At 51.8% G+C, this 8,335-nt stretch overlaps 1 protein-coding gene across 7 annotated transcripts in view; it reads left to right on the top strand.

Annotated features, from left to right (window-relative positions):
* ZNF592 (zinc finger protein 592) overlaps positions 1-8,335 on the top strand; it is a 59,551-nt gene that overhangs the window by 959 nt on the left and 50,257 nt on the right. Inside the window, exon 1 of one of the 7 annotated variants that reach the window (XM_023254887.2) lies at positions 140-271. The exons of 3 other annotated variants lie outside the window; for them this stretch is intronic. The gene's annotated coding sequence lies outside the window, so the exon portion shown is untranslated. Of the gene's footprint in view, positions 1-139; positions 272-663; positions 860-8,335 lie in introns of those variants that run through there. 3 more of the 7 variants (XM_023254888.2, XM_045058755.1, XM_006932235.5) reach the window with 3 other exon arrangements.

The following is an 8,335-nucleotide window of genomic DNA, read 5'->3' as shown; positions in this document are numbered from 1 at the left end:
GAGGCCGGGCCCAGGCCCGGGCAGCCCCCTCAGCCGCGCCGCCCTGGGCCGGCGCCCAGGTCCGAGCCGCCTTCCGCCCGCTCCCCACCCCACCCCCCCCTCCCCGCCCGCGGCCCCAGCCGGGTCCCGCCGCCAGGCCGGCTCCCGCCCCCGCTCCGCCCCCGGAGCCGCAGCCCCGCCCGCCACCGCCGTCGCCATGTTGTGGCTCCCGCAGCCGGCGCTGGCGACGCGCGCGGCCGAGCCCGGGGCCTGCAGCCGCCGCCGCCGCCAGGTAAGCGCCCCCCGCGGGCCGGGCCGGGCGGGGAGCCTGCGGGCCGGGGCCGCCGCCGCCGTCGCCGCCGAGGCCGAGGCCGCCCCAGCCCGCGCCCGGGGCCGCGCCGAGCCGGGGCCGAGCCCGCGCCCGCGCCGCGGCCCTGCAGCCGGGCGGACCCTGCGCGCCGCCCGAGGCGAGGCAGGCAGCCACTTCCCCCGACCGCCGCCTGGCGGGCCGCGGCCGCCACCCCACCCCGCCCCCGGCCGACGGGGCCGCCTGCCCCCTGCCGCCGTGACCCGCCGCCGCCGCCGCCGCCGCCGCCGCCGCCGCGCCGCCGCCGCCCCGGGCACGGCCGCTGCCCTCCCCTGCGCGGGACGGGCGGCCGCCCTCGGCCACAGCCCGCGGCCCCCCGCCCGGGCGCGGATAACGGTGCCGCTTCGCCCCGCCGGGACGCCCTGTCAGCCCTTCCGTCCCCGCCGCGCCGAGAGCTGGCGCCGTCCTGGGGCGGACACTTCGGGGACCGACCCTGTGGGGCGCCCCGCAGTCCCTGCCCCCCACCTCCGCCCAAGTTCTGACCCTGGGGGAGGCTTCTCCGGGAGCAGACAGGTATTCCTGCTCCAGAGTTGGGGGTCCTCAAGGGGCGACCAGGCCTGTTGATCAGGGTGGAAATTATCTCTCTGCAGGGGCTCTTCCTGCCAACCTGTGTGTGTGCGTGTGTGCGCGTTTGTGTGTGTGTGTGGGGGGGGAGGCTCAATGTGACCCGAGGGAGGACAGGGGAGCGTCTGCTGGACAGATGGCCTCCTGGCCTTGGATCAGCGTGTGTGAGGGGGAGGGGTCCATACGACCTTAGGTATGTCTGTTCCTCAGAACCCCAGGATTACTGGAGCTGCTCAGGGATTTTTAACTTTTTTTTTTTTTTTTTTTTTTTTTTAGTAGGCCAGAGGTGGCATTAAAACTCCTGGATTGGAATAAATCCACCAGCCCACCCAGGGAAGCATGTCTGGCACCCAGGACTAGCCTAGAATAGGACTTGGGGGTGAGATGGGTGCTGGGCCTAGGGTTGGCCCCCTTGCCTTCAGCTCTGTGTTCATGTACGGCCTGTAGGGTGCATCTGCTTGTGTGTACAGTATGGCTGAGCATACAGGATGTGGACAGACAGATGCCTGGCCTGGTGGGTGCCTGCTGGGATTTCATGGGTCTGTTTCCTCAAACTCACAGGTACATCACACAGTGAAAGAGAGGAGGAAGCTAATGGTGCTAGCACACATATTTTGCCCATTTTTCCCCAGTGGTCGTGGCTTTGATGGTAAATTTTTATTGAGCACTTATTATGTGCCGGGCACGGGACTAGGTGTTGGGAGGATGGTGGTAAAGCAGAAAGGTATGTTGTAGCTTGAGCTCGTAGCCTAGTGAGAAAGGCCAGTAATAAGTAATCTTGAAATTTCATCCAGCACCAAATGTTTGTCAACAAACATGTGCCGGGCATTGTTTTCGATGCTGTGAAGAAAGCAAACAGAAATAACTGCCCTTCTGGAGCTTTCATTTCAGGGCGGAGAGGGGAGAGGAGGAGGGAGGACAGGAAAGTAAAGGATATAGTTCAAAAAAAAAAAAAAAAGCCTGTTAAAAGGGGCTAAATGCTAAAGGATAAAAAGAAAATAGGGAAGGAGGATACGAGATGTTGGGTGGGGGTTGAATTTGCATTCAAGTAGCCTGGGAAGGCCTTCTAAGAAGGTGTCTTTTGAATACAACTCTGAAGGAGGTGGTAAACTAATCATTTCCAACAGTGATGAGCGCAAGGAAGGAAAGATGAAGAGAGTGGTAAGAGTAATGGGCCTTGATTTGATTTGGGGGCTTAGGGAGGGCTTCCCTGAGGAAGTGACGTCTGGGGTGAGACCCGAAGGAGGGTTAAGAGTTAACCATGTGTGGAGCAGCACGGAGCTTGGCAAGTTGGAGGAAGCGAAAGAGGCCTGTGTGGCTGGAGGGGGAAAAGGAGAGGGGAGGTAAGTCTGTAGAGAGGTGAGGGGCCCTGCGGACAGAATGCCTCCCCCCTCTAACTCTGGTTTGTATCTCCAGTGAAATTAGGAACCTTTGGAGGGTTTTAAGTGATTGACATGATGACATTTACATTCTAAAAGGTCTCTGGCCTCTGTCTGGGGAATGGACTTTGAGATAAGCAGGTAAGGCGAGGCTTTCTGTGTTGAGGGCCTAACTATTTGATCTGCCTCAGAAAAGCGAAAAGCCTTTAGAGTAGTTTAGGAGAGAGCTTTTCCCTCAGAGTCTACTTTGTGCAGCTTTTAGGAAGGGAAAGGAAGACGAGTTAGCATTTATGGAGCACCTGCTAGACGGGAGAAACAATTTGGGAGACTTTGGCAAACATCATATTTGACTTACTCTGCAGTTTGAGAGAAAGGGCTTGTCCTGCTCCTTTACAGACAGGAGCGCAGAAAGGATAGGAAACAAGTCCTGAGGGGTTAGATGACTTATCCAGAAACCACATTTGTAACATAATCTGAATTCAAACCCAGGTCTTCCTGATCCCAGAGCCCAGTGGCTCTGGAACCAGACTACCGGTTGCTTCTGCCACTTGCTAAGGGAATGATTTTGAGTTTGATCTCTTGTGTGCCTCAGTTTCCTTTTTGCAAAGGCCTCAAGCTTTACCCAGCTTCAATGCAGATAAAAGTACCTACCTCACAGGACTGTTGTGTGTATCAAATTAACCAAGCCATAGCACTCACCTGGAATGTTAGTTGCTATTATTACTTAAATTTTTAAAACTTTCATGTTGCCTCTTAACCATATTGCGGTCACTTTGGATGAGATTCAATATATGGATAATTTAATTTTCAGATTTTGTGAGACTCTTTTCTCCTCCCTTTTCCTCCAAACGACTTAATGCCAGTGTTCCACCTGATCAACCTTTCAACATTGATCTCACCTTTCATTCTTGACACTGTGCTAGGACTTATGGATACACAGTGAGTTTCTTCTCTGCAGAAGTTCAGGGTATCCAGAGGTAGGTCAGATATTGAAACAGATGAAGCACAATGTACTTAAGTTCTCTAACTCACCTGTAGTTAGCTGTTATAAGCTGTAAGAACTAAATGCCTGGGGGAGTAGGGAAGGCTTCAGGGCAGAAGTGAATTTTGAACTGGGCTTTGGAGGAAGCAAAGGAGTTTTGTAGGCAAGTAAGACTGGCCAAAGGACATTCTAGGTAGAGAGAGCTATATATGAAAGCATGGAGCCTTGAGAGGCTTGGCTTGTTTGGGTAGGAGGCTGGAAAGCTGAGTTGGAGCTGTGAAAGGCAGGTCAAGTTTGGATTTTATCCTACAAGCCATGGAGGGTATTAGATGAGTATTAGATACATCAGAGAGTATTAGACACATCAAATACACACCATGACGGGTGTTGGAGTTAGAGAGTGGAGACAGATGTCATCCTGGGGGTGGCTTTATTTTGGTGGGATCACTATGTTTCAGGATCTGGTTCTCAGTTTTGTAGACCCGAAATTCAGTTTTGTAAGGCACTTGGAGCTGATTGGATCCAGGCAGACTGACTCACTAACCAAACTTGGAAGAGACTGATGCATAAACTCAGGGTATTAACTGGCCATGAGAAATGAAACTGCAGAATGACAGATGTTCTGTCCTCTGGCCATCTCCCTCCCCACCGCACCCCACCCCCTCTGGCCAGGGCTGAGACATTTTAACAAAATCTTGCTCCTCAATTCCTGTCTGTTTTCCTCAGGCCCATGAAAACCCATCCTTTTTGTTAACATAATCTTTACTTAAGCTCCATACAGCATGGCCCACCATGATTATTCATTGATAGAATGGATGATTCTGTACCCTGTGGGTTGGATCATATGTTTGTGAATCTTAAGGAAGAGGAGGAATAACTTTTTTAGAAATAAAATACTGGAAAAGGGGGTTCCTTAGAAGCGGTATGCAGATTCTAAGTGGTGTGGGTAGTCTTGAAGCTAAAGGGTGGTTGTGGACAGATGCATTGGAAATTGTTCTGGGGGCCGAGGTCTGTGAACTCTTGGTTGCACTTGAGGAGAGATTAGTTTAGAATGTTCATCTTTCCTACACGTTGGAGACGGAAAAGAAAGTAGTAATGCCTGCCCTCTACTCAGCCTGGTCACGGTGAGCTTTCCTACTGGACTGGAGTGAGTCTTCGCGGGGTTTGGGTTTCATCCTCACACTTGTCTCTACTTGAGCAAAACTGGGAAGAGTGGTGGATCTCCTAGAAGTTTTGAGTTTGTGCTTTTCTGTAGTGAAAAATAAAATCCAAATAGACCAACCTAGATTGTGGACTAATTATTTTTATTTTAAAACTCTAAAAATAATTACACAAGCACTTTCATGTAGAAAATTTAGGGGCCGCAGGTATACAAAAGAAACAGAACTGACTGATAAATCCTATAACCTAGAACCACTGTTAACATTTGAATAATTTAGTGTTTGTATTAGATCTTTGTCTCCAACTCTGTCTTTCTATGTAACTTGGTTTTGACTTTTTCTTTGGCTACAAAATTAGGAACATCCTGAATAGGAGAGAATTCTGAGTGTTGACATCCATGAGGTGAAGTGATTGCATGTACATGAAAATCTGTGTCTGTTTCCATTTCTGGGCATCTGGTCCAGTGTCCTCCCCCTTCATGTGCTAGGAGTGTTGGGCGTGAGATCCATTAGCTAATTAATTTTAAGAAATGTTTTAGGAGATGAGAGTGCTGCCTCAGCCAACCGTTCACTTTTATTTGAAGTGGGAAGTGTGTATGTGTGTTGAAATGACATATCTGATCCTTTTTATGACTCAAAGAAAAGTTAATGAACACCTTTCAAGTTTGGTGTCACCACAGAGTCATTCTTCAAACCCATCAGCACTTCTGGGCTGTCCTCTGTTCACTGTATGACTTTGGGTAAGTCCTTTACACTCTCCGCTTTAGATTCTGAAGGTGTTGTGTCAAGTAGGAATCGTGGCCGCTTTTCGCATTAACACATTCCAGGGGACGGGAAGGCTGATGTTGTCTATGCTGGTGATTGATTGTGGAGAGACCTCCACAATATTGAGTGAGAAAAAGGAGTACCTCTGCTGAACAGATTAACTCCAGGCCTCCAATCAGCATGTGGGGATGGGGGGTTCAGGTCTGTATAACTTGGTTACCTCTATTTGTGAGGGCTCTACCGTGATTGGAGGGCGCCCTCCCCACCTGCCCCGGGAAAATGCTCTGAGAAGTCCAGAGGTGGTGTTAAGGGCCTTGGGCACAACTAAATCTCCAGGCTTCTCCAGAGAATCAAGACCTACCACCCTCTAGTTTGCCTCAGAATGGACCCCCCTCCTGTCCGCAGAGCAGAGTTTACTGTGAGATCTCCTTCCCTCCGAGTGGTGTGGGGTCTGGCGTTTTTTTACTTTTGTTTCTAGTTTTGCCTGTCACTTGAATTTTCTACAGATTTACAGATCATCTTTACAAAAACAAACAATCAGTGAGTCTATTTTCATTTGGGAGATAAACGTTGAAGGCCCTAAAGCAAAAACTCACACTCCCCGGGGCTGTGTCCCTCCAAGCCCCTCCTCCCCGCTCACTTCGGGGCAGGTGCCTCTGTTAGAGGGGAGGTGAACTGGGCTGGGACCTCTGACTGGGAGGGGCCCTGAGCCCTGAGGGCCAGGGCTGCGCCATCTGGGAGGAGTGATTGGAGGGTGACTTGGCTGGGTGTTTTCTTCAGGAGGGCTTTTATTTTCTTATTTTTATTTTTTATTTTTTTGGAGGTGAAAGCAGAGTTTATTGAAGATAGAGCACAATTAACAGACGGAGTGAGTGTCCAGGAGATTCGGAAAGGAAAGGAGGGAGTCCCCTCTTCAGGAATGCTTTTAAAGAAATCACTCCTCTGGGTGCGGCCCCCAGGCCTTCTTCCCTGGTCCACAGGCTCAGTCTCCCGCATGTCTACATGGGGGGGGGGGATGCTCGAGGCCTTGGTGTTACGACCGGGGCCGGCGGGGGGGGGGGGTCATGGAACTGTAAAGACAGGGGTTCCCGTGTGTGAGCCTCACGTGCATTCCTAGGATTTCCCTGCTTCTGGGGGGTCAGGTCATTCTGGGTGTGACGCGGGGGAGGGGTGGCTGCTTCTTCCTCATTTTCATCCAGCCTTTGGGCATAGGAGCATCTTACCGACGCTGCCCTTGGCAGGTTGGAGTTGAACGTGAGCTGGTGGAGTGGGTTCTGGCTCCACCTGTGTTCCCCGGCTTGCTGCGGTTTACAGCGTTCTACTCCTCCCTGCCAATTCACCTGCTAAAGTTGAAGTTGTTTCTTAGCAAGCCAAAGGGCAGAGTGAGACCCGAGAGAGGTTTTGAAGGCAGGTGGCCATTGTAACTGCAGGCCTCTCAGGGTTATTCCAGGGCCTGAGAACACGTCTGAGGCAGAGGTTTGGCATTTTCAGAGGAGACGGGAGCCCAGGGGTGGGCAGTGAGCAGCTGTCCAGATGCTTCTGGGGCTTGGCCCAGTCGAGGCTCTCGTCTGCATGGGCAGGGGCTGCTCTCTGCCTTGTTACACAGACTCTGCAGACCTGAGCTGAACCGGCCGAGTTGTAAAAACCACTTCACTGTCTGAGACTTCATTAAGGCTATAAATCTTCAGGCCCTTAAAAATATTAGATGTGTGATTAATTCTACCATTATTCTTAATTAGAATGTTTACTTGTATTTAAAATCCTGTGGAGTCTTTCTGCAACTGGGCCATCATCGATCAGTAATCTCCAGTTGCTTTTGAAAGGCCTACCCTGGGTCCTACCCGGAGCTGGGCGCCCTGTGGCACATAAAAGACTCATGTGAGATGAACTTTGCCCTCAAGGAGTTCCCCCACTGAAAGCAATTAGAGAACACTTTGCTTCCAGACCAGACGTGTCTTAAGGGGGCTTTTCTTTCTGAGGGTGGTGGTTACTTTCACACAGGCCACCCCTCTGAGATGGCTGGGGTTACCTCTGGGGAACATTCTCTGGTACCCAAAATGGATTGGATGGCCCTCTGGGAGGAGGGAGGTGGCGGCGATGATGTAGTCTCATCTTTCATTTCTTCCCTTGTCTCCCTTTGCTGCTTCTCCAAGCACCTGAACCCTTCAGGAGAAGGTAGCCAGCTACCCACAAAATATGCACCCAGCGCTGTCGTCCCATCATTACAGCCCCAGGCCTCCGAGTCTAAGGCTTTTGCATTTCCACTTGGACTCCCCTTTTAAAATATTTACACCCCCCTGGGAGAGGTCAGACTCTTAGCAGTTCATCACCAAATAGTAGCTTTAATTACCAAGAATTAATTAAGTCAACTGAGAGAAAGACTGGGACCCAGGCAGGCACTTGGGGGCAAGAGTGTCCGAAGGGACAGACTCCCACATGGCAGGAGAGCAGCGAGGGCAGCACCGGAAACTTCCATGCACATGAGTTGCCGCGCGCAGGTCCCGCTAACTATGGGGTCACCCCGGTCGTCCTGCTGCCTGGGGCCGAGGGGGCAGCATGGGCACAGTCCTAGCCCTGGGCCAGGGGGGCCTTGAGGCAGACGTAGACTTTGGGCCGAGTCTTAAAGGGTTGGGAAGATTGTTTTTTCCTTCATTTAAAAAATAATACAATACTCACTGGAAAATTTTGGAACGTTCAAGGGGAGAACAAATCTGCCATAATTTCATTCCTCGTGATAGATGGCTGAAATGAGAGGCAGCGGGTGTGGGGGGGGTAATTCTTTTCCAGTGTAAGTCAGAGTGTGTTTCCTCTTCCCACGTCCTCCCGAAACCTTCCTTCTAAGCGCAAGAGTCAGCCCTTGCCGTGGGCCCTCCGTGGTCTGCCTCCTCCCCCGTCTCCTCTGGCTCCCTCTACTCTGGTGTGGGCTCCTTGCCTGCGCCAGGCACTTTCCTGCTTCAGGGCCTTTCCACCTGCTCTTCTGTCTGCCCCAAACCTCTTCTCCCCACTGTTCACCTGGCTTGCTCTCTCACTTTTTTCAGAATTGAAAAAGCAGTTACTCCGATTTCTGATTTCAGTTGAGGAGCTCCTGTTGAGGAAGGTTGTAGGACTCCTTGACATCATGCATCTGCCTGTCAGTGTC

This window comes from Felis catus, chromosome B3 (genome assembly GCF_018350175.1).
Source record: "Felis catus isolate Fca126 chromosome B3, F.catus_Fca126_mat1.0, whole genome shotgun sequence".
Taxonomy (NCBI): domain Eukaryota; kingdom Metazoa; phylum Chordata; class Mammalia; order Carnivora; family Felidae; genus Felis; species Felis catus.
The sequence above is the reverse complement of the archived record's forward strand: the minus strand, read 5'-3'. Positions and strand labels throughout refer to the sequence as shown.